Source organism: Mobula birostris, chromosome 28 (genome assembly GCF_030028105.1).
Source record: "Mobula birostris isolate sMobBir1 chromosome 28, sMobBir1.hap1, whole genome shotgun sequence".
NCBI classification, from domain to species: domain Eukaryota; kingdom Metazoa; phylum Chordata; class Chondrichthyes; order Myliobatiformes; family Myliobatidae; genus Mobula; species Mobula birostris.
The window spans coordinates 30,602,576-30,629,712 of NC_092397.1; the positions used below are offsets into that span (position 1 = coordinate 30,602,576).

Here is a 27,137-nt window from a genome sequence, read left to right on the forward strand (position 1 = left end):
TGATCAGTGTAACTTCTCAGTGGTTTTCGTCCCGGACGAAGATAACAAGAGTCGTCCCACACCAATTTAGCATTCTTTGGCAAGAGCTTAGTAAGAGGGAGGGTAGTATCTGCAAGGTTATTTTTTTGCAAAACTTCCGATAGTACCCTACCATCTCCAAGAACCTTCTCAGGGCTCTCTTGTCTGTCGGGGTGGGGACTTCTGAGATAGCCCGCACCTTAGCCTGCATCAGTGCCAGCTGCCACTGTCTTACCACAAGTCCCAGACAAGTGATTTTTCCGTGGCCGAATTCACTTTTTGCGAGGTTCACTATCAGGCTGGCTTCAAACAGATTTTTAAACAGTGCCACAATGTGCTCCTCCCACGTGTCACTCCAGACCACTAAATCACCAATATACGCTTCTGCGTTCTTTAGCCTTTTGTCACTGAATTAATCATCCTGTAGGAGTGTTGCTCACTAGGCTGACCTGATGTGACAACAACACCATGTCCCGGCTCTTTGCATCGCCTCGGGACATCCGGTCATACGTGTGCATGCGGTTTAATTGGCTTTATCGGCAGCTCACTTTGTTCGGGGATTAAGTGAGAGAACTCATCAGCAAAGTTGGCCAACGCAATAGAGTTCTCCCATCTGGTCGGCACCACACTCATCTTTTCAAAATGAGTTTTCCCCTTATCAGGTGGCACCCTAGCCTCATTAATTTTCGTGATAACACCAACTAGATCTGCTTTCTGATCGTGGTAGGCTTTTAACATGTTAATAGCCTGTAACTGTGTTACCTCACGTCTGCAATAGTCAATAACATCCTTCCTCATGTGCGGCCAGTAGAACTCTTTCATGATTCGATCGACTGTTTTCCTCACCCCAAAATGTCCACCCAGGGGTATCTTGTGGGCCAGGTTAAGAATCTCATCCCCATAAATTTTCGGCACCTCCCCCCATTTCTCATCTGCGGGCACGGTACTTGGTCTCCATTTCCTCCTTAGTACTCCCTCCTTCACATAATAGCCCATTGGCTCCCTTCTTAATTCTGCTTCGGAGAGAGCTGCCTCCGTCAAAACCATCAGCTCCGCGTCTCGCTCCTGTGCCTGTACAAATTCCTTCCTTGCCAATGATAAATCTAACTCAACTCCTTCACTTCCTCCTGTTTCACTACGGTCTCTCTTACTTTCTAACCCCTCCTGGTACAAGGTTGGTAAAAACGTCTCAGCTAAATCTATATTAGCTTCGGCAGCCTTTCTGGACATGCGCCGAGTCACTGCGCAAACAGGATAAACCTGTGAGTCCATGGGTGGGGCCTCAATACTGGCAGGCTGGCTTGTCAGTTTTACTGCTGGGTACACCTCTCTGCCGGCGAGGTCATTACCAAGTAAGACCTCCACGTCTTCCATCGGTAGTTCGGGCCTCACCCCGATCGTGCCCGGTCCGGAGACCAAGTCGCTTTTTAGGTGTATCTGGTGCAAAGGTACTGCTTCAGTCCCTTTCCCAATACCTTTTATCACCCTGACCTCCCCAGTCTGGGTTTCTGAACTAAAGTCCAACACACTCTTTAATATCAATGACTGATAAGCTCCAGTGTCTCTCCAGATCCGTATTGGAACTGGATTTAACCCCTCCTTCACCAACACCAATCCGGCCGAGATAAACCTCTCGCGCCTTTCCTGAACTTTATCAGACTCCTTCTTCCTTTCCCTAGCGGGTTGTTTTCCAGCTCAATACAGCCAGTCGGAACCATCGTTTTCCCTTTCCCCGTCTCCTTCTTTGGGTCAAAGCACCTGGACGTAAAGTGTCCGGCTTTCCCGCAATTATAGCATACAACCCCAGGAGACTTCCTAACAAACTGCTTCCTGTCTTCCTTATCCTTCTCACTAGTCCCCGGCTAACTTTCTCACTTTTCTGGCGGACTCTCCCCGCCCCCTTGACTACCCTTCTGGTAGCCTTTACTCGGGGTAAATTTCGCTTTGTGCGTTAACGCGTATTCATCTGCTAACTTAGCAATTGCGGCAAAGGTTTCTGCCTTGCTCTCATCTAGGTAGGGCCTCATACCTTCAGGGACACAACCTTTAAACTGCTCAATCAGTATTAGCTGTAGCAGTCTGTCATAATCCCCATTGACCCCTTTCGAGGCGCACCAACGCTCACAATACATCTGCATCTCACGGGCAAACTCTAAATACGTGCGGGCCCCACTGCTTCCTCGCATTCCGGAACTTCTGCCGGTATGCCTCCGGGACCAACTCATAAATCCTGAGTATGGCCTCTTTCACCTCATCATACCTCTGGGCTTCTTCTGAGGACAAGGCTGAGTAAGCTTGTTGGGCTTTTCCTTTAAGTACACTCTGAAGGAAAACAGCCCACTATCCCTCGGCCAGTCCTGACTTGCAGCAACTTTTTCAAAATGGAGAAAGTACCCATCAACATAGGTCTCCTCAAATGGGGAAACCAGCCTAACCTCCTGGGTCGCCCTGAACCCTCCACCTTGGATCGACATGGGCCCCTGTGCTATTGTCATCTTTAACTTCTCTAGCTCAAATTCCCTTTCCCTCTGTTTCTCTCTCACTTCTTGTTCTAACTGCCTGTCCCTCTCTTCTCGCTCCAACTGTTTTATTCTCTCTTCGCGTTCTAACTGCTTCTCTTCTCACTCCAGCTGCTTTACCCAGAACTCGTGCTCGAGTCTCAATTTTTCAATCTGCACCTGTACTGCTTCTGCACCAGGTTTTCCCATAGATACCACCTCCAGCTCCCCTTGGGGAAACACACCTTTAGATACATAGTGCTTTACGATAGCTCTGTGCATCTCTGCTCTCCTCATTGTCGAATTCCCTTTAAAAAGATTCAAATGTTTGGCCACAGTTGCCAATTCTGATTTCCTGGCATCCTCTAATGCCTCCAAGGTCGGCGCCTTTAGAAATTCCTCAATCTCCATTTCTGCTGTTTGCTCTTTCTTTCTTTGGGAATTTTAACCCAATCAATTTACCCCGTCCCAAATTTAGCATTCAAAATCCCAGATGAGCCCCCACTTATGTTACGTACCCCATAACTGGGTTGCCAAACCAACAGAAATGGACCACTTAGTTGGAGTCTGGATTACTGGAACTAAGGAAGTTTTATTAAAGAAATAAGTAACACAGTACTCTAATCGTAAGGATATAAATGCAACGGGTTAGCAATGATAAAACACACATGTACACAGAACTAGGGTAATAGGAATCAATTAAGCTCTATCGCAGTCTAGGGGTAAAATGACCAGTCTCAAGTGATGCAGAGTTTAGTTCAGCTCATTACAGTTCGCAGCAATTGCTGTGGTGCTGTTGGAGAGAGAGAGAGAGAGCGAATGATGATATGCAAATCGGATTCAAACAGACCTTTGATATTCCTCACAGTTAGCCTTAGGGCGAGCCCTTTTTAATGTCTTCTGAGGTCACCGACTGTGACCCCTCTGTTCTGGATACGATCGTTCTTCCGCGGTGAGCCCGGCACCCAGGCAAGAGTGGACACACACACCAGGTTCCCGCCGATCGTACTTTTTCACCCTGTGCATCTATGGTCGGTCCCGCGATCTGACCTTCAAATTTCCACCAACTTGTGGGGGCACACCGCACTTCCAGGGTCTCGTTATCTTGTGATCTCGTGATGTCTGTTGTGCCTTAGCGAACCTGTTCTTTTTATCCCCCTGCTGGGGTTTCATCTGTCCATCAAACTTCAAACAGTTCAGGTTCAAAGCAACCGGTCTGTTAATACTCGGAACCGTGTCTCTTTTCGGTAATCTCTCTCGTCTCTCATTAACATTTTGAACGCTTCTCCCTTTTGTCTCTCTTATCTCTCTCATCAGCATCAATCTTCTAATAACTTGGTCTTTCGTCATAACTCTAAGTGGGGTCTGACCAGGGTCCTGTAGAGCTGCACCTTATCATTTGGCTCTTAAACTCAATCCCACTGTTGATGAAGGCTAATGCACCGTATGCCTTCTTAACCACAGAGTCAACCTGAGTAGTAGCTTTGCGTGTCCTATGGACTCGGAACCCAAAGTCCCTCTGATCCTCCACATGGACAAGAGTCTTGCCATTAATACTACAGTTAAAGTCAGAAGTTTACATACACTTTAGCCAAATACAATTAAACTCAGTTTCTCACGATTGCTGACATTTAATCCGAGAAAATATTCCCTGTTTTAGGTCAGTTAGGATCACTACTGTATTTTAAGAATGTGAATGTCAGAATAATAGTGGAGAGAATGATTTATTTCAGCTTTTATTTCTTTCATCAGTTTCCCAGTTGGTTAGAAGTTTGCATACACTTTGTTAGTATTTGGTAGTGTTGCCTTTAAATTGTTTAACTTCCGTCAAACGTTTTGGGTAGCCTTCCACAAGCTTCTCAGTGTAAGTTGCTGGAATTTTGTTCCATTCCTCCAGACAGAGCTGGTGTAACTGAGTCAGGTTTGTAGGCCTCCTTGCTTGCACACGCTTTTTCAGGTCTGCCCACAAACTTTCTATTGGATTGATGTCAGGGCTTTGTGATGGCCACTCCAATGCCGTGACTTTGTTGTCCTTAAGCAACTTGGAACAGATACATGAAGGAATAAACTCCTTTATTCCTCCAAAGAGAAAAGGTAGGATCACTAAGTGAAGGTTAAAATAAACAGTTTCAATAAATTAAACTAAGAAGGTTAAATTTCTTAAGATTAAAAAAAATATGAAATTGGTACCAAATTCGTAATGACTGCTTAATGATAGGATATAAATTTGGATTAGAAATTTTGGCTAATTGCACAGGTAAAGAAGCTCCTAATAACAAAGTTAAGAAAATTGTTTCACAGCTTTCAATTCCAAATAAACCCAAGGTGGTTGTTTAATTTTATCAGTCCAATATAACCAAGAACACACATAAAGTATATTAACAGCCCAATAATACATTCTGAATCCTCAAAATATTCAGTCAGGCTCATAAGGAACAGCCTGCTTTGACAAAGCCATGCTGACTATTCCTAATCATATTATGCCTCTCCAAATGTTCACAAAACCTGCCTCTCAGGATCTTCTCCATCAACTTACCAAACACTGATGTAAGAATCACTGGCCTATAATTTTCTGGGCTATCCCAACTCCCTTTCTTGAATAAGGGAACAACATTTGCAACTCTCCAATCCTCCGAAACCTCTCCCATCCTCATTGATGATGCGAAGATCATCGCCAGACATTCAGCAATCTTCTCCGTCGCCGCCCAGAGTTGCCTGGGGTACATCTCTTCTGGTCCGGTGATGTATCCAACCTGATGCTTTCCAAAAGCTCTGCACATCCTCTTTCTTCATATCTACATGCTCAAGCTTTTCAATCTGCTGCAAGTCATCCCTACGATCGCTATGATCCTTTTCCGTAGTGAATACTGAATCAAAGTATTCATTAATTACTCTGCCATCTCCTTCGGTTCCATACACACTTTTCCACTGTCACACTTGGTTGGTCTTATTGTCTCACGTCTTAGCCTCTGGCTCTTCACATACTTGTCGAATGCCTTGGTGTTTTCCTTAATCCTATCCTCCAAGGCCTTCTCATGGCCGCTTCTCGCTCCCCTGATTTCATTCTTAAAATCCTTCCTGCAAGCCTCATAATCTTCTAGATTCCTATTATTACCAAGTTTTTTGAACCTTTTGTAAGCTGTTCTTTTCTTCTTGACCAGATTAACAACAGCTTTTGTACACCGCGGATCTAGTACCCTACCATCCTTTCCATGTCTCATTGGAACATATCGACTCAGAACCCCACGCAAATATCCCCTGAACATTTGCCATATTTCTTCCGTACCTTTCCCTGAGAACATTTGTTTCCAATTTATGCTTTCAAGTTCCTCCCTGATAGCCTCATATTTCCCCTTACTCCAATTAAACATTTTCTTAACTTGTCTGTTCCTATCTCTTTCCAATGCTATGGTAAAGGAGATAGAATTGTGATCACTATCTCCAAAATACTCTCCCACTGAGAGACCTGACACCCGACCAGGTTCACTTCCCAATACCAGATCAAATACAGCCTCTCCTCTTGTAAGGTTATCTACATGTTGTGTCAAGAAACCTTCCTGAACACACCTAGCAAACTCTACCCCATCTAAACCCTCACTTTTGGGAGATGCTGATCAATACTTGGGCAATTAAAATCTCCCACTGGAAGAACACTTACTATTACTCCTTTCCAGAATCTGTTTCCCCATCTGCTCCTCAATGTCCCTGTTATTATTGGGTGGTCTATAAAAACACACAGACGGGTTTTTGGCCCCTTCCTGTTCCTACCTTCCACCCACAGAGACTCCATAGACAACCCCTCCATGTCTTCCTCCTTTACTGCAGCCGTGACACTATCCTTGATCAACAGTGCCAAACCCCCACCGCTTTTGCCTCCCTCCCTATCCTTTCTGAAACACCTAAAGCCATTCCTGCTCCTGTACCATCCATGTAATGGCCACAACATCATAGCTCCATGTGCTGATCCACAATCTAAGTTCATCTGCTTTATTTATAATACTTCTCGCATTAAAATAGACATACGAGGGGTAATTGATAAGTTCATGGCCGAAGGTAGAAGGAGATGAGTTATTAACTTCAAACTTTCTGCATTATCATTCAAAGAGTTGAACTGCACGTGCATGTAACAAGACTGTCTTGGGAGGTCTGTGCTATAACCCCATCAGTGAATAACCCTCTGTTATGCTCTCTTCTACGACTGAAGAAATGGAGACATCCAGTGTCCTTGATGACTACTGTTGCTAGAAGGCATAAAGCTGAAACTTTTATCAGGCCGTGCTGAGGAGTTGGAGATTGAACTGAATGGACTCTGGATCCCCCGAGAGACTGAGTTGTTGATAGACAGCACATGGGGGAAGTGATTAAACCCAAGATGTGGGATGGTTGTCAGGAGGGGGAGAGTGAATAGGAAGGCAGTGCAGAGTACCCTTGTGGCTGTTCCCATCAACAACACGTATACCACTTTGGAATACCGTGGGCCACATGGGTCAGGTCACTGTGACTGAGTCTGGCTCGGTAATTCAGGAGGGAAGTGGGGAGAAGAGGTGAGCTGTAGTGATGGAGTTTCATTGGTTAGGGGAATAGAAAGGAGTTTACATGAATGAGAACAAGATTCCCAGATGGTTGCTGCCTCCCGGTTGCCAGGATCAGAGACATCTCAGGTCGATTTCACAGCATTCTTAAGTGGGAGGGTGAGCAGCCTGAGGTTGTGATTCACTTGTGTACCAATGACCTGGTGAGGGTTATTGACGAGGTCCTGCAAAGTTGGGTGCTACGTAAAGCACAAGATCCACAGGGTTGTGAATTTCAGGATTGCTATCTGTCCTACATGCCAGTGATGTCAGAAATAGGAAGATCATACAGTTTAAAGAGGCTCAGGAGTTGGTGCAGGAGGGAGGGCTTCAGATTTCCGGATCACTGGGTTCTCTTCTGAACTTGAGGGGGACTAATATCCTAGTGGGAAGGTTTACTAGGGGTGTTGGTTTAAACGAGAGTTTCAAGGGGATGGGAACCAGAGCACCAGAACAGATAGTGGAGTGGTTGTTGGAAAAGATGTTGTTAACCCCACGTACAAAGTCAGGAATGAAAAGCTTGAGCAAGGTAGGATTGATGTCCTGAGCTGCGTATATTTCAACACAAGGAGTATTGTAGGAAAGGACAGATGAGGTCAGTGTATGGATCAACATGTGGAATTATGTCATTAGTGAGGCTTGATTGCAGGAGGGGCAGGACTGGCAGGTCAGTGTTCCAGGGTTCCATTGTTTTAGATGTCATAGAGCAGAAGGGATTAAAGAGGGTGAGGTGGCATTACTAGTCAGGGAAAATGTCACAATAGTGCTCAGTCAGGGTAGATTGGAGAGCTTGTCTCATGAGCTTTTATGGGTAGAACTGAGGAATTAAGAAAGGAATGGGATTATATTATAGACAACCCAACAGTCCATGGGATTTAGCAGAGAGAACTTGTAGAGAGATCACAGACTGTTACAAGAAAATTAAAGTTCTGATAGTGTGCGATTTCAAAGTTCCACATATTCAGTGTGACATCCATACCATAAAAGGGCTGGATGGGACGAGTTTGTCAAATTTGTCTCAGGGAAGTTTCCTTAATCAGTACACAGAAGTTCCAACTGGAGAGAGTGTGATACCAGATCTCCAGTTAGGCAATGAGATAGGGCAGGTCACAGAAGTTTGTGCAGGGGAATACTTTGGATCTTGTAATCATAATGCCATTAGTTTCAATGTAATTATGGAAGAGTATAGGTCAGGTACTCAGGTTGAGGTTCAAAATTGGAGAAAGGCCAATTTTTTGGTACCAGAAGGATCTGGCAAGTGTGGGTTGGGATAGGTTATTTTCTGGCAAAGGTGTGATTTGTAAGTGGGAGGATTTCAAAAGTGAAATTCTGAGAGTACAGAATTTGTATCTTCTTTCAGAATAAAAGGCAAGGCTAACAGTTTGAACCTTGGCCCTTGTTTCTGAGAGAAATTGAGAGTGGATTAAGAAAATGACAGATGTACGGTATGTAGCAGGTCTCGAGAGGCAGGAACAAATGGGGTACTTAAGGTGTTTAAGAGATGCAGGAGAAGATGTAAGAAGAAAATCAGGAAGGTGAAAAGAAAACGTGTTTACTGTTGCATAAAAGATGAAGGAAAAAAAGCATTTATACAGATATATTAAGAGCAAAAGGATAGAAAGGGGCAAGACTGGTCCTCTGAAAGATAAGATTGGTATTCTATATTTGGAGCCACAAGAGTTGTAGGAGATAGATTTTGTTCAGCTGTAAATCCTCAGGAGAGGGACACATATGTGAGACAATGCTGCAGCGAGGTCATGGACCCTGTACAGATCACAGAAGAGGAAAAGTTTGCTGCCTTAGGGTGAATAAATCTACTGGCCCAACAGGGTGGTCCCACAGACCTTGTTGGAGGATAATGCATAAATTGCAGGGTGCAAGCAGTGATATCTTAAACCTCCTCATCCACTGGTGCGGTACTAGAGGATTGGAAGATAGTTAATGTTGTTCTGTTGTTTAAGGAAGGGTCTACGAATTAGCCAAGAAATCATAGGCCAGTGAGCCTAATATCAGTTGTTGGAAGGTTATTGGAAAGTATTCTAAGCAACCATAGATATAATTATTTGGATAGAGAGGGACTGATTGGGGATAGTTAATATGGCTTTGTGCATGGTACGTCATGTCTAACCAATCTTGTAGAGTGTTTTTGAGGAAGTTACCAGGAAGGTTGATGAAGGTGATATAGTTCCAACGTTTTTTTTACCTAAAATTAAAAGGACTATCCACGCAGAAATATACAAAATACAAACATTAAATATTTCTAGGACCGAAGAGTCAGATTAAATGTGAATATTACAGTCACTTCCCGGAGGTGGGGTGGGATAGTCACCGTTCCTGGAAATCCGCCCCCACCCTCCCCAGACCGATTCTATTTACGATGCTTCCAAGTTTTCTGGCGGCTCCACTGATTGACAGCTCCCGCTGCCCCGTCACGTGACAGACACGCGGTGACGTCACAGGGGTCCCACCGTCACCGCCGTCGTTTCCGTGGAAACGGTCCAGTGCGGGAAGTCCGAGATGTTGGAGTCGGTCTCCACTTGTTGGGGTTTCGGCTCCGCTGTGGGATCCGCCTCTCCTCTTCCTGCCCGCGGAACAGTGAGTGTCTGTCAGCGCCTCACTGCACCGGCTCTCTGCCTCAGGTACAATATTTAAAACATATTTGCACAGTCACATGGATGGGAAAGGTTGAGAGGGATTCGGGCCTAATGCAGGCAGCTGGGCCGAGTTCAGGTCGACAACTTGGTCGGCGGGGATGAGTTGTACCGAAGGGACTGTTTCATTTCTGTATAAACCAGTGACTCTATTTTGGGAGTTAATTCCGGATGCCAGTTATTCTCTGTGTGAAATATTTACCCCTCAGATCCCCTTTAAATCTGTCTTTAAACAGTTTTGTCCAACTCTAATGAGAGGCAGTTCTTTGGCTGACAAGGCAAGTAGAACTCACAATCCTGTCTACCTGTGATGCCACATACAGGGAACTGTGTAACAATATTAGAGGCACATGCACAGGGGCTTCAGTGAGCAAGGCCCAGAGGGGTATGAAAGCCTGACCACAACATTTTGGTAACCTTTTGAGGGGTTTGGTTCAGTATGTGACCATTAATACCTTTGTACAAGAAAAATCCGTCGTACTGGGTTCTGAATGTTTTAGCTGAGTCCATCCTGAAGTTCTGTGTTTCAGGTTCCCACTGCACTTTCACAGTCAGTTGTTTCTGCATGTCCATACTGACCATCGAGAATCTGTCCCCACTAACTCAGCACTTGGTCTGTCTCCTACCCTGCCTTGGTGATTCAAACACTCATCCAGATGGTCCTTAAATACCAGCCTGCACCACCCCCTCAGACAGTGTGTTCCAGATTGTAACCTCCTTGTGGGGAAAGGGGAAAGAGGACAGTTTTCATCAGATCCTCTTTAAACCATACATTTCTCTCGTTAATCCTATGTTCGAAACACCTCATACTTGTGTGTATTAAATTCCATCTGCCACTTTTCTAGCTAGTCCACATCGTATGTCAAGATTTGTTAGCCTTCCTCACTGTCCACTGCACGACTAATCTTGGTGTCATCTGCGAACTTCCTGATCCAGTTCACCACATTCTCATCTAGATCATTAATACAGATGGAAAACAACAATGGACCCAGCACCTGGAAGTTCAACTGGGGCAGGATGTACACAGTGAATGATAGGTTCTGAGAAGTGTTTGTGAACAGAGACTTTGTGTGTTTCTGCCTCCACCATCTCCTCTGACTCATTTGGATTACCGGCTATTCTCTGTGTGAAATATTTACCCTGCAGATCCCCTTTAAATCTCTCCCCCCTCACATTAAAACTATTCCCTTTAGATTTACACCTATACCGAGGGAAACTGTCTCTGTCTCTCTAACCTCTGCATGTCTCAGATAAATTTATCCACCTCCATCACCTCACCCTTCAGATCCTCCTTAAACCTCCAACCTGTCACGTTAAAACTATTCCCTGTAGTTTCAGGAGGGAGAAAACTGTTCCTTCCCATGAAGACCCGAGGGAGTGAACAGTTTCTGTCAATCATCCCTAGAAGTTATCCCCATTGATCGATCAAACTGAATCTCTTGCCCTGCACCAGCTCCTCAGCCACACATTCATCAGTGGTATCTTTCTATATCTCCCCGTCACAAGTGACACTGGGAGTAATACACAGCTTACTATTTCTTAGTTTCTGTCTTATTTCTCTAAATTCACTGCACAGGACCACAACCCTCCTCCTCCCTACGTTGCTATTACTAACGTGCACCGTCCACCACGATGTCTGGCTGCTCAGCCTTCCATTTGAAATGTCCTGCAGCTGCTCGGAGACCATCAGACCATAAAACACAGGAGCAGAATTAGGCCATTTGGCCCATCCAGTCTGCTGCACCATTCTGCCAGGAGTAAGAGATCATGACAGATCTCTGAACCCTCTCAGACCCTCTTTTCCTCCCCACAGTCGAGAACCTCCACATGAAATATACCCAGTGAATTGGCTTCAGCCGTCTGTGGCAGTGAATTCAGAGTCAGAACCAGAATCAGGTTTGTTACCACCGGCATGTGTCATGAAATTTGTTAATGTAGCAGCAGCAGTTCAATGCAGTACATGAAAATATAGAAAGAATAAATAGATCAGTATGTGTGTATATGGATATGTATATTATGTAGATTAACTATAGTGCAAAAACAGAAATAACGTGTATTATAAATGCTATGCATCGAATACACCTATAGCAGTTTTTGAGTGTTTTAAAGTGACAAACCAAAAATCTTCAAACTCCTGATGAGATATATCCACTGTCTTGCCCTCTCTGTACTGTAGCTGCATCAATATGTTGGGACCAGGTTAGATCCTCAGAGATATTGATATCCAGGAACTTGAAATTGTTTCCTCTCTCCACTTCTGATCCCTCCATGAGGATTGGTTCGTGTTCCCTCGTCTTACCCTTCCTGAGGTCGACAATCAGCTCTTTTTGTCTGACTGACACTGAGTGCAATGTTCTCGCTGCGACACCACAGCTGGTATATCTCATTCCTCTGTGCCCTCTCATCTCCATCTGAGTTTCTACCAACAGTGGTTGTGTCATCAGCAAATTTGTAGATGGTATTTGAGCTATGCCTAGCCTCACAGTCATGGATATATAGAGAGTAGAGCAGTGGGCTAAGCACACACCCCTGAGGTGCACCAGTGTTGATCATCAGCGAGGGGGAGATATTATCACCAATCCACACAGATTGTGGTCTCTCCGTTAGTAAGTCGAGGATCCAATTGCAGAGGGACTGGATTCTGTAGCTTATTGATCAGGATTGTGGGAATGATGGGGTTAAACGCTGAGCTGTATTCAATGAACAGCATCCTGACATAGGCTGCTCAGATTCACTACCCTTTACTAAGGAAATTACTCCATATCTTTGTTCTAACAGGATGTCCTAGTATTCTGAGGATGTGCCCTGTGGTTGTAGATGCCCCACTATCAGAAACATCCTCTCCACGGCCACTCTATCTCAGCCTTTCAATATTTGATAGGTTTCAATGAGATCCCCTCTTTCTTCTAAACTCCAGTGAGTACAGACAGGCCGAGAGCCATCAAACATCCTCATGCATTAACCCTTTCATTGCTGGGATCATTCTTGTGAACCTCCTCCGGGCCCTTTCCAATGCTAGCACATACTCTTTTAGATAAGGGGCCCAAAACAGTTCACAATACTCCAAGTGTGATTGAGCCAATGCCTCATCAATCCTCAGTATTACATCCTTGCTTCTGTGCAGTAGTCCTCTGGAAATGAATGAAATATTGCATTTGGCTTCCTTCCCACTGACTCTACCGGCAAGTCTATCTTTTGGAAATCCTGCATCTCTCAGACGTACCTGACCCTGGTACCCAGGAGGCGACACATTATCCTGGCATCTCTATTGCTGCCACAGAATCTCCTGCATGTCCCCTGTACTGTGAGAGTGCTGTCATTACTGCTCTGCTTGTCCTTTCCTCACTCAGAGCATCAGACCGGGCTGTCAGTACCACCGACCTGACGGGCTGCTGTGCTCTGGTTTGTCATCCTGTCAGGGATATCCAAAGGAGTGTACAGCCACAGGGAGACATTGCACTGTCTGTCCCTTCCTCTTTCCAGTCATGGTTGTCACTAAACTATCTGCAGCCTGATCTCAGGTGTGACTAACTCACTGAAACTCTGGTCTCAGCATCCTGGAAACTCTAGATCTGTCCATCTCCAGCTCCGTGTCCTTCACAGGGTCAGTCAGGAGCTGCAGATGGTGCATTTCCCTGATGTGAAGTTGTCAGGGACACTGACTGACTCCCTGATCTCCCACTTCTTGAGGTGGAGCTTGTCATTGCCATAAATGCCATTTCAACTACTCCAACAGGGAGAGGAATTCCAAAGAAAACCTCTGAAATCTGACTTCCCAAAGTTCTTTGGCTCATCTGCCATTTCTCTGTCCGCATTTACAGCTGGTCTGTATTCTGCTGCATCCTGAATGAGGAAAGCGGACCGGGTCGAGACAACAGAGGCTTATGGAGAAGAGGAGTTCTCCACTTGGACTGCACGTGGACATTCCCGACCAAAACTTTTCCATGGAGGGCTTCGAGACCGTTCAGGCTGACCGGAAGTGCACTGAGAGCGGTAAGCGTAAAGGAGTTGGGGGCTTGCTGTTCTGGTTCGCAATGGATGGTGCAATCCTGGTCATATTGCGATCGAAGAACGTGTTTGTAGCCTGGATATTGAACTTTTTGCTGTTGGACTCCGGCCATATTCCACCGAGATACAACTGGGCGTCATGGGAGGTTGTTCCTGACTGTGGCCATCGAACTTTGCAGCTCCTCCCGTGGAGGGTCAGACACCCTGACCCAATAGGCTGGTCCTGGACTTATTTCCATCTGGCATAGTTTGCATATTAGTGTTTGATTGTTTGTTGTTTTTGTATTTCTATAATTCTGCTCTCTACTTGGTTGGTGCAGCTGTAACAAAACCCAGTTTCCCTCGGGATCAATAAAGTATGTCTATGTCTATCCTGTGTGAACCTTACTCTGTACCCACAACTCCACTAACTTCTGTGTCTCTTCAGACCTACAAATCCGCCCAGCTTAATTTTCATCCAAATCACTTCACAAAGAGCAGACACGTCAAAGTTGCTGGTGAACGCAGCAGGCCAGGCAGCATCTCTAGGAAGAGGTACAGTCGACGTTTCAGGCCGAGACCCTTCGTCAGGACAGAGTTCCCAGCACTGATTCTTGTGGGGCACCACTGTTCACAGGTCTCCAGTCAGAATCACACCCCTCAACCATTACGTTCTGTGTTCTCTGACCAAGCTACACTTTGAATATATTCTACCAAATATCTATTCAGCCCGTATGCCTTCCTGCTTTCGATCAGGGCATTTGTTGAAAGCTTCACCAGAGTCCGCGTGTTCTATAGCCACTACTCGGCCCTCAGCAATTGAATTTCTCACTTTAAAAATTCAACCAAGTTTGCAAGACTTGACGTTGTCCATGCAAAGAGATTTTCGCTACTCCAAATGTGTTTATGCTTTCTCAGATACAAGTTGATCCTATTGTTAAAAATCATTTCCAAGAATATCCCTACCACTAATGTAAGAGTCACCAGGGTATAGTTTCCTGTCTTGTCCCGATTGAAGTTCTTAAAAAGGGGAAGAATATTTGTCATTTTCCACTCTTCTGCATCCTGGCCTGTAATGCAAAGATCATCAGTTTTGAGTTTTCTTAAATTTTTGAACTGATTTTAACCCTCAACCATCAGGTTTTTCAACCAAAGTTCAAAGTACATTTATTATCAAAGTATGCTTATATTCTACAAACTTGAGGTTCGTTCTAAAGAGGCTGCCATAAAACAAAGAAAGCCAAAAGAACCCACTAATAGAGCAAGAAGACTGTCAAACACCCAATGTGCAGAAAGGAAAATAAATCATGCAAACAATAAACACAAGCAAATACTGTAGCATTTTGAACTGAAATCCTCAGAGAGTCCATTTCACAGATGCTTAGTTCAGCGCAGAATGGAGCAGCGAGCTGAACCGGCTCGTCCCTGGCCTCGGGCCCAACACACTGACCATTTCAATCTGGCCTGGCTCCTAAATCATCATCCAAGCACTGGGTTCAGTTGCTTCGATACGATCTGGGGCCTGGTCCCCGCTGCCTCCATTTGGCCTGTACCTGACTTTTCCATTTGGGCCCGGCGTTTAAATCAACCAAACTTTGTGTCTTCCTCACTCTCAGTGACGGGTCCGCTGCCTCACCTCTGTTCTGCCACATCAAATTGCCTCCAAGTCCAAAGGGAAGTTACAGGCTATTCATTTACTAGAAAAAGAGATCCACCAGTGTCACCTTAAACCAGAACCAGTGGAGATCACTCCATTTAACTTCACTAAACTCATCACTGAACTGTTTCCCACAATCTATGGACTCACTTTCATGACTTCTGCATCTTATGTTCTCTATTTATTTCTCATTTCTTTATGATTATTACTATTTTCTCTCTTGTATTTGCACACGTTGTTGTCGTTTACACATTGGTTATTTGGTTACTGGGTTGGGTGCGGTGTCTCATTGATTACGTTGTGGTTCTTGGATTAACTGAGTAAGACCATAAGACATAGCAGCAGAATTAGGCCATTTGGCCCATCAAGTCTGCCCCACCATTCAATCATGGCTGACCCTTGCTTCTCCTCCTCAGCCTCACTCCTCGGCCTTTTCCCCAAAGCCTTTGATGCCCCATCCAATCAGGAAACTATCCAGCTCTGTCTTAAATACACCCAACGACCTGGCCCCCACAGCTGCCTCTGGTAATAAATTCCACAAATTCACCACACTCTGGCTAAAGAAATTTCTCTGCATCTCTGTTTTAAATGGGCGCCCCTCTACCCTGAAGCTGTGCCCACTTGTCTTAGACTCCCTCGCCATGGAAAATGGGAAACAGCTTTTCCACATCTACTCTGTCTGGTCCATTCAACATTTGAAAGGATTCAATGAGATCCCCCCTCATCCTTCTAAATTCCAGCGAGTACGGACCCAGAGCTATAAAACATTCCTCAGAGGCTAACACTCTCAATCCTGGAATCATCCTTATGAACCTCCTCTGAACCCTCTCCAATGCCTCCACATCTTTTCCAGATGAGGAGCCCAAAATTGTTCACTGTACTCAAGGTGAGGTCTCACCAGTGCCTTATAAAGCCTCAGCATCACATCCCTGCTCTTATATTTGAGACCCCTTGAAAGGAATGTTAATTATTGTATTTGCCTTCCTCATCACCAACTCTATCTGCAAGTTAACCTTTAGGTTGTTCTGCACGAGGACTGCCAATTCCTTTTGCATCTCAGATTTTTGGATTTTCTGCCCATTTAGAAAAAGGTCTGCACATTTATTTCTACTACCAAAGAGCATGACCATGCATTTTCTGACATTGTATTTCATTCGCTACTCTCTTGCCCATCTTCTGATCTGTTTAAGTCATTCTGCAGCCGACCCATTTCCTCAACACTACCTGCCCCTCCGCCAATCTTCATATCATCTGCAAACTTGACAACAAAGCCACCTATTTCATCATCTATATCATTGATATACAGCACAAAAAGAAGCGGTTGAACACTGACTCCTGCAGAACACCACTAATTACTGGCAACCAACCAGAAAAGGATCCTTTTATTACCACTCACTGCCTTCTACCAGTCAATCAATGCTTGTACCTTCCCTGTAATACCATGGGCTCTTAATGTGGTAAGCAGCCTCATATGTGGCACCTTGTCAAAGGCCTTCTGAAAGTCCAAATATCCAACATGGACTGCATCCCCTTTACCCAATCTACATGTAATCTTCTCAAAGAATTCCAGCAGGTTCATCAGGCAAGATTTTCCCTTAAGGAAACCATGCAGTATTTGTCCTAGCAACACACATCAAAGTTGCTGGTGAACACAGCAGGCCAGGCAGCATCTCTAGGAGGAGGTACATTCGACGTTTCAGGCCGAGACCCTTTGTCAGGACTAACTGAAGAAAGAGCTAGTAAGAGATTTGAGAGGGGGAGGGAGAGATCCAAAATGATAGGAGAAGACAGGACGGGGAGGGATGGAGCCAAGAGCTGGACAGGTGATTGGAAAAAGAGATATGAGAGGATCATGGGACAGGAGGCCCAGGGAGAAGGAAAAGGTGGAGGGGGGGGAAAACCCAGAGGATGGGCAAGGGGTATAGTCAGAGGGGCAGAGGGAGAAAAAGGAGAGTGAGAGAAAGAATGTGTACATAAATAACGGATGGGGTACGAGGGGGAGGTGGGGCATTAGTGGAAGTTAGAGAAGTCAATGTTCATGCCATCAGGTTGGAGGCTACCCAGACAGAATATAAGGTGTTGTTCCTCCAACTGGAGTGTGGCTTCATCTTTACAGTAGAGGAGGCCGTGGATAGACATGTCAGAATGGGAATGGGATGTGGAATTAAAATGTGTGGCCACTGGAAGATCCTGCTTTCTCTGGCGGACAGAGCGCAGGTGTTCAGCAAAACGATCTCCCAGTCTGCGTCGGGTCTTGCCAATATATAGAAGGTCACATCAGGAGCACCGGACGCAGTACATCACCCCAGCCGACTCACAGGTGAAGTGTCGCCTCACCTGGAAGGACTGTCAGGGGCCCTCAATGGTGGTAAGGGAGGAAGTGCAAGGGCATGTGTAGCACTTGTTCCACTTACAAGGATAAGTGCCAGGAGGGAGATCAGTGGGGAGGGATGGTGGGGACGAATGGACAAGGGAGTTGCGTAGGGCGCGATCCCTGCGGAAAGCGGGGGAGGGGGAGGGAAAGATGTGCTTAGTGGTGGGATCCCGTTGGAGGTGGCGGAAGTTACGGAGAATAATATGTTGGACCCGGAGGCTGGTGGGGTGGTAGGTGAGGACCACAGGAACCCTATTCTTAGTGGGGTGGTGGGAGGATGGAGTGAGAGCAGATGTGCGTAAAATGGGGGAGGAAGGGAAGCCCCTTTCTTTAAAAAAGGACATCTCCCTCGTCCTGGAATGAAAAGCCTCATCCTAAGAGCAGATGCGGCAGAGACGGAGGAATTGCGAGAAGGGGATGGCATTTTTGCAAGAGACAGGGTGAGAAGAGGAATAGTCCAGATAGCTGTGAGAGTCAGTAGGCTTATAGTAGACATCAGTAGATAAGCTGTCTGCAGAGATAGAGACAGAAAGATCTAGAAAGGGGAGGGAGCTGTCAGAAATGGACCAGGAAAACTTGAGGGAAGGGTGAAAGTTGGAGGGAAAGTTAATAAAGTCAACGAGCTCAGCATGTGTGCAGGAAGCAACGCCGATGTAGCAAAGGAAAAGTGGGGGACAGATGCCAGAATAGGTTCGGAACATAGATTGTTCGACAAAGCCAACAAAAAGGTAGGCATAGCTCGGACCCATGTGGTTATTAACTTTGCCTCCAACTTTCACCCTGCCCTCAAGTTTACCTGGTCCATTTCCGACTCCTCCCTCCCCTTTCTAGATTTTTCTGTCTCTATCTCTGGAGACATCTTATCTACTGATGTCTACTATAAACCTACTGACTCTCACAGCTATCTGGAGTATTCCTCCTCTCACCCTGTCTCTTGCAAAAATGCCATCCCCTTCTTGCAATTCCTCCGTCTCTGCTGCATCTGCTCTCAGGATGAGGCTTTTCATTCCAGGACGAGGGAGATGTCCTCCTTTTTTAAAGAGAGGGGCTTCCCTTCCTCCACCATCAACTCTGCTCTCAAACGCATCTCCCCTATTTCACACACATCTGCTCTCACTCCATTCTCCCGCCACCCCACTAGGAATAGGGTTCCCCTGGTCCTCACCTACCATCCCACCAGCCTCCAGGTCCTACATATTATTCTCTGTAACTTCCGCCACCTCCAACGGGATCCCACCACTAAGCACATCTTTCCCTCCCCCTGCCCCGCTTTCTGCAGGGATCGCGCCCTACGCAACTCCCTTGTCCATTCGTCCCCCCCCATCCTTCCCCACTGATCTCCCTCCTGGCACTTATCTTTGTAAGCGGAACAACTGCTACGCATGTCCTTACACTTCCTCCCTAACCACCATTGAGGGCCCCAGACTGTCCTTCCAGGTGAGGCGACACTTCACCTGTGAGTTGGCTGGGGTGATGTACTGCGTCTGGTGCTCCCGATGTGGATTTCTATATATTGGTGTGACCCGGCGCAGACTGGGAGATCGTTTTGCTGAACACCTATGCTCTGTCCGCCAGAGAAAGCAGGATCTCCCAGTGCCCACATAGGTATTTTAATTCCACATCCCATTTCCATTCTGACATGTCTATCCATGGCCTCCTCTACTGTAAAGATGAAGCCACACTCAGATTGGAAGAACAACGCCTTATATTCCGTCTGGGTAGCCTCCAACCTGATGGCATGAACATTGACTTCTCTAACTTCTGCTAATGCCCCACCTCACCCTCGTACCCCATCCGTTATTTATATACACACATTCTTTCTCTCACTCTCCTTTTTCTCCCTCTGCCCCTCTGACTATACCCCTTGCCCATCCTCTGTGTTTCCCCCCCTCCCCCTTTTCCTTCTCCCTGGGCCTCCTGTCCCATGATCCTCTCATATCCCTTTTCCCAATCACCTATCCAGCTCTTGGCTCCATCGCTCCCCCTCCTGTCTTCTCCTATCATTTTGGATCTCCCCCTCCCCTTCCCCCTTTCAAATCTCTTACTCACTCTTCCTTCAGTTAGTTCTGACGAAGGGTCTCGGCCTGAAACGTCGACTGTACCTCCTAGAGATGCTGCCTGGCCTGCTGCGTTCACCAGCAACTTTGATGTGTGTAGCTTGAATTTCCAGCATCTGCAGAATTCCTGTTGTTTGAGTATTTGTCCTATCTTGTTCTGTGTCTCCATAACTTCTCCCTTAAAAATTGACTCCAACAACTTCCCAACCACTGAGTTCAGCTAACTGCTCTATAATTTCCTTTCCCTTCCTTTCCTGGAGTCTTAAAGAGTGGGGTGACATTTGCAGTTTTCCAGTCATCTGGCACCATGCTAGAGTCCAATAATTTTGAAAGATAATTACTAATGATCTCACAATCTCTATTGCTATCTCTTTCAGAACTGTAGGGTGCAGTACATCTGGTCCGGGTGACATGTACCCTCAAGTTCTTCAGCTTTTTGAGCACCTTCTCACTTGTAATAGTAACTGCACTCATTTCTCTTCCCTCACACCCATCAATATCTGGCACACTGCGAGTGTCTTCTGCAAAGACTCATGCAAAATATCTATTTAGTTCATTTGCCATCTCCTTGACCCCCTTTATTATTTCTCCACCCTCGTATTCCAGTGGTCCTATATCCACTCTCATCTCTCTTTTATTTTTAACATACTTGAAAAAACTGTTACTACGCACTTTGATATTGTTTGCTATTTGTTTTCACATTTCATCTTTTCCCTCCTGTTATTCTTTCTGTAGGCTTTTAAAAGCTTCCCAATCCTCTGTCTTACCACTAATGTTTGCATTGTTGGATGCACTTTCTTTTGCTTTTACATTAGCTGTGACTTCCCTCATCAGCCCCATTTTGCCATTTGAGTGTTTCTTCATTTTTTGGAATACATCAATCCTGCATCTTCCTCATTTTTCCCACAAACTCACACCATTGCTTCTCTGCTTGATCCCTGCCAACATCTGCTTCCAATTTACTTTGGCCACCTCCTCTCTCGTACCACTGTAATATCTTGTACTTCACTGAGATACTGATACGTCAGACTTTACTTTCTTTCTATCAAATTTCAAGCTGAACACAATCATATTGTCATCACTGTTTCCTAAGGATTCTTTTACCTTAAGCTCCCTAAGTACCTTGGTTTCATTATATAACACTCAATCTAATGTAGCTCATCCCTGTTCTAAAAAGCCTTCTTGTAGCTATTCAACAAACTGACTCTCCCGAGATCTATTTCCAACCTGAATTTCCCAATCTATCTGCATGTTGAAATCTCCCATGACTATCATAACGTTGCCCTTTGGCACGTCTTTGCTATTTCCTGTTGTAATCTGTGGTCCATATCCAAGCTACTGTTTGGAGGCCTGTATATAACTGCCGTCAGGGTCCTTTTACCCTTGCAGTTTCTTAACTCAATGCAGAATGATTCAGCATCTTCTGATCCTATATCACATCTTTCTACTGAATTGATGCCACCCCCTCTGCCTACCTTCCTATCTCTCTGATACAACATGTAACCTTGGACATTTAGCTCCCAACTGCAAGCATCCTTCTGCCACGACTCAGCGATGGCCATGACATCATATCTGACAATCTGTAATAGGGCAATAAGATCATCCACCTTATTTCTTATACTCTGTGGATAGAGATATAACACTCTGAGTACAGTATCGCTACCCTTTGATTCTGCATCCCTCATGCACTGATACTCACCCTGCTGGCTGCAGTGATGTCCTATCATCTGACAGTGTAATTGCATGCTATCTTTGCTTTTTTACCTTCCCTCCTATCCTGAGTGCCTCCACTCTGGTTTCTACAACCCACCCCCGCCAAATTAGTTTCATCCTCCCCTACCGCTCTAACAAACTGGTAGTATGCCCACAAGAAAACTAATCTCAGGGTCGTATACAGTGACAGAAATGTATTTTGATAATACATTTACTTTCAGCTTTGATCTTTGTAGTAGAGAGCCGGGTGTTGTACTGGTCTGTGTCCTCACTGGCTGGTGCTGTGCTCTGGCAGCTCAGTGTGCTTGGTATACAGTGTCAGTGGTTTTACTGAAGTGTGTCCTTATTACACAATTGACCTTGTCCACCCTGGAGCTGAGAAGATTCACTGGCGACCAGAATTATTTGTTTTGGTCACCCCGCTGTGTGACAGACAGCATTAAGCTGGAAAGAGTGCAGAGGAGAGTTGTGGAAAGGATTTTAGACAATTTTCCCTGGAATATTGGAGAATGAGTGATGATATTGCAGAGGCGTATAAATTCATGAGGGACCAGGTTGGGTCAAAGAGAATAGTCTTTTTGCCAGTGTTGGAGAATCAAGAACTGGAGGGCATTGGTTTAAGATGAGATTTAATAAGGACCTGAAGGGCAACTTTTCCACACACAGACTGGTCAGTAAATGGAATGAGCTGCTATGGGGAGTGGTTGAGTCAGGTACATTAAAAAGGCACTTGGGCAGGTAGATGGAAAGGAAAGGTTTTGAAGGATATGGGTCAAATGGAAAGAAATGGGACAAGGAGGAGGATAACCTTGATCATAATGTGGTGGTGAGGGGGTTGCAGACCACGAGCTCAGATGGGAACTTTGGTCAGCGTGGACCATTTGAGCTGAAGGGCTCGTTTCTGTGCTGTGTGAATTTGACTGTGAACCCTGGTGACTTATTTCAATGACACTAAACTTTTCTAAATTACATTATTTCTTCATAGATTATAGAGTCCAGTGCCTGTAGTGAAGTTAACTGGACTACAGTTACCTGCTTTTCATCTTCCACCCTTCTTCAACAATGGCTTTCAACTCCACTGGGACCTTTCTGTAACAGTGAGTTTTGACAGACTTCAATGTCTCTACTTTCTCTCCAGACTTCCTGTGAAAGCCTCCAGTGCAGGTCTTTGGGACCAAGTAATGTTTGATTTTAGTCCCATTAGTTTTTCCCTCGTGATGGTGATTGTTACACATTATGGCACAATGTTGAAATGTCACCATGAGATATCTGTGGGATGTTTGTTGTGCCCCCACTGTGAACACTAATGCAAATTATTGGAGTTAACCTCTCTGCTTTTCCCTTGTTGGTTTTAGATTTTGTCTCATTACTGGTTCCTGGAAAAATCCTGATCCTGTTGTCTGCCTCCTTTGACCACAGAATGTTCTTTGCTCTCTGTGATCCCTCTGTCTAATCAGGATCAATGTCTGCTGAGTGTTACAAACAGTCTCCTTAAACATCTGCCACTGCTCATTACTGACCTGTCCCTGAGCCTATTTACCCCATCTGCCCCAGACAACTCCACTGTCACGCCTCTGTAATTATCTTTATTTAGGTTGAGGACACTGGTTCTGACCTGGTGCTCACCCTTAATCTGTGATCTGGAGATCTCCCACATTGTTATCACTTCTTCAGGGACCCTTCACCACAAAATCTCTCTGTAATCCCACCTCATTACACAGATTACATCTGAAATGGCCCGTTCGTGGGTAAGATACTGCTGTAAGAAACTGTCTCTGACCATTCCACAAATTCCTCTTCCACTGTACCAGTTTGATTAGCTTAATCAATACAGAGACTGAAGCAAGCACACAGAAAATGCTGGAGGAACTCAGCAAACAGTCGACATTTCGGGCTGAGAACCTTCATTGGGATTAGAAAGAAAGGGGCAAAAGCCAGAATAAGGTGGTAGGGGAGGGGGAGGAGGACAAGTGAGGGGTGGGGAACGTGTGGTTTGTGGAGGGAGCGGGGTGACAGGCAGAAAAGGCAAAGAGATGAAGAGAAAGAAATCTAAGAGGAGAGAATGGTGGACAATGGGATGACACGGAGGAGGTGGAGAACCAGAGAGAAATGAGGAGCAGGTCATGAGGGTGCGTGAGGAGAGGTGAAGGGGTTAATTGGCCATCAGAATGGGGGAAAAGACAGAAGAAAAGTGGGGGTGTGTTGTGGAAACAGGAGGTAGTTATTCTTGAATTTGGAGAAATCAATGTTCATCCCATCGAGATTGGAGACTATACTGTCAGAATATGAGGCGTTGCTCATCCAACCTGTACTCGGCCTCACTGTAGCGGGAAAGGAGGCCGTGTACAGACATGTTAGTGATGGCCTTCCGCTGGTCAGGGTCGACCATGGATATTGCACCCCGGTGTTGAAGTCGATATGTAAGTCAGGGAAGTGTGATATGTAAAGCAAGCAGTTGCCCATGCAGGGGCCCCTGCTCTCCACACAGCTGATGAATCCAAAACAACGGCAGAGACCGATGCAGTCAGGCACCAGCGGTGTTGCAGGATTGCCAGTCTGCATTGAACACAGGACCGACAGGGAATCCAGCTCCGGATTGTTCCTCAGGGTTTACTCCCGAAGTCTTCCCCATGAATGGGTCTAGCCACAGGCCAGTGGAGGTTTGAGATCAGAATTTTTCTTCCACTTGAGCTGCCAAGTATGGCTGAGGAGCCCCATCTGTCCATAGCGGTTCATTATATGACGCTAGTCAATCCATTTGCACCTTCCCCTGTCACTGGAAACAGTTCATCGGGTGTAGTAGCAAAGCCACATGTAAAAGCCAGGAGCTGGACTTGATTGACAGAGGCAATTTGAGGTGCACACCATTGTCAGCATTTGATGGGAAGTGGGAGCTTGTCCCATTACTACCCCACCACCGATTAAGACAGCTGTAAGGGACCGATATGTCGGTATGTGAATCGGAAACTCAATTGGAATGGGTTGTCACCAGCAGATCGTGGTTGTAGCAGCTCACAGAGCAAAGGCACTGGATACAGCGCTACCCTAATCTGCTTCTGATTAAATCTCTCATGACAATCACAGTTCCATTCTCATCAATCTTTGATATTTCCCCTCTTTGTGCTTTTATCCCATTGGGAGGAACACCTGAGGATCTTGAGACCACTCCTCCCCATGTCTTCTTTCCCTCCCCCTTTCACCATCACTGTCCCAACATGTAAAGTGCCTATGAAAAGTATTCATGCTGTTAGAGTGAGTTTTTTTTTGGGTAGATGATATGTTTACACTTAAATGCCTTTGGCTACCAGATTTCTATTTTAACTGTTTGACAAAGGACTGTGGATTGAGTCCACCACGATGGGCTTCCTAAAAGGTGTAAATACCAGATGCTTCTGGCGCCATAGTTTGACCGAATGTTGTAGTTTTGAAGACAGTATTATCTACACATTATGAATATTAATTGTCTTCTATGTTAGCACGCAAAATGCCAAGTAAATCCTAAAGGCTGTGGATACCAACCCAGATATGTTGGCGTCAGAAGGAAAGGATGGTGTGATATTTTGTATGTAGCTTCAAAAGGAAGCATTGCCTATGCATTGTCTGCAACTTTTCAAGTAGCGATTGCCATTGTGTTTAGCATATTTAAGCTTTAAGTTCCTCGGGGTCAATAACACAAATGACCTGACTTGGTCCAACCAAGCAGAGGTCACTGCCAAGAAGGCCTACCAGCGCCTTTACTTCCTGAGAAAACTAAAGAAATTTGGCCTATCCCCTAAAACCCTCATGAATTTTTATAGATGCGCCGTAGAAAGCATTCTTCCAGGGTGCATTACAACCTGGTATGGAAGTTGTCCTGTCCAAGACCGAAAGAAGCTGCAGAAGATTGTGAACATGGCACAGCACATCACACAAACCAATCTTCCGTCCTTGGACTCACTTTACACCGCACGCTGTTGGAGCCGTGCTGCCAGGTTAATCAAGGACACGACCCACCCAGCCAACACACTTTTCGTCCCTCTTCCCTCCGGGAGAAGGTTCAGGAGCTTGAAGACTCGTACGGCCAGATTTGGGAACAGCTTCTTTCCAACTGTGATAAGACTGCTGAACGGATCCTGACCTGGATCTGGGCGGTACCCTCCAAATATCTGGACCTGCCTCTCGGTTTTTTTGCACTACCTTACTTCCCATTTTCTACTTTCTATTTATGTTTTATAATTTAAATTTTTAATATTTACAAATTTTAACTATTTTTAATTTTCAATATTTGTAATCCAGGGAGTGTGAAGCACAGAAACAAATATCGCTGTGATGATTGTACGTTCTAGTACCAATTGTTTAGCGACAATAAAGTATAAAGTATATAAATATTGAGCCCACATTGAGCTAGCAGACCTTTCTACGGAAAGCGTCTCCGTCCGTAAGATGCCTGCTGTACCTTGTTGTGTTGAATAAAGAAGCTGCTTTCTATCTACCAGTGACTCTGTCTGTCCGGTGATTTCACCCACGATACAACATTTGGTGTCAGGAGTGGGATACTTCGTGATCTGTCGTGTGGCCAGCGATCCTAGCAGTCTAAGTTGGTGAGTATTTTTCTAAAATAACACTCGCAGTTGGATCTGTTCGGTCGGCAGACACACGGGAACACGAGGTATGACGAAAGTGGAGAGCTGAACTGGTAGATATTAAAGTAGTGTGTGCGTGTGCATGTGTGTTTATATAAGTGAGGAACCTTTGCATGTTAACTTGGTTAACTTGGTGAGACTTGAACCACCAGTTGCAAAAGGTGGTAACCAACGGTACGGTTCGAGACGCCAGAGTGGGGGCGTGTGTACTCGTTCGGGGAGCTGCATTTTAGTGTATGCGTTTGCAAGTGCGATGCGAGGGAATACAGCAGGCATCATGAGTTTGGGTACTTGAAATTTGCAGATTGTGGAATACATACTCTGCAGTTTTATATTTTGTGTAGTGTGGGAATTAGTATGGAGATATCTCAGGGAGAGGTTTTACCCAGAGAGATCAACCAGAATGGCACCTATTGAAGTCAGGCAACATCAGGTTGAGAACTCTGATGATCCGAGCCAGCCCTTGACCTTGATTACGACTATTCATAAGCCCTTCACCCCCGGGGAGAAACAGAGCATTTTGTCCAAGTTGCCCTCACTTAAAAGTTGCCTGTGGGAATTCAGAGTTCTGACGCAAACTCAAGGAAATGGTTGAAATTCACCAGATACACCCTAAAGATGTACATGGATTAGTGAAAGCCAAGTGCCCGAGGAATATGTAGGACAGGATGGCCCAGAGGGTGCAGGATGGTACATGGACAGCTACCGGGAGCACCAGTGATGAAGAAAGATATCGCTCTTTTAAAGGGGAAGCGAGGCAGTGGCTGGGGGGAGGCGAGAGCAGCTGGGGAACGATAATGGCAGTGGCCCAGAGGGCTGACGAGACAGCCATGGATTATGCAGAACGTAAATACCGAGTGTACGAGGAGTATTCCGGGTTGGATAACCCAGGGAGGGACGACCCAGTCTTCCTAAAAATGCTGAAGGAAGGCCTGAGCTCAGCCCACCAGGAAGTTTTAGATTTTGGCATAACGGTGGGGTCCAACTAC

At 45.5% G+C, this 27,137-nt stretch overlaps 2 long non-coding RNA genes across 2 annotated transcripts in view; one reads left to right on the top strand and one right to left on the bottom strand.

The window, feature by feature from the left end:
* LOC140188998 (uncharacterized) overlaps nucleotides 1-27,137 on the bottom strand; it is a 516,848-nt gene that overhangs the window by 200,377 nt on the left and 289,334 nt on the right. The gene's annotated exons all lie outside the window — the stretch shown is intronic.
* Nucleotides 9,582-14,115, top strand: LOC140189072 (uncharacterized). The gene is made up of 2 exons (XR_011883441.1): nucleotides 9,582-9,726; nucleotides 13,560-14,115. It is a non-coding gene; the product is annotated as an uncharacterized lncRNA (long non-coding RNA).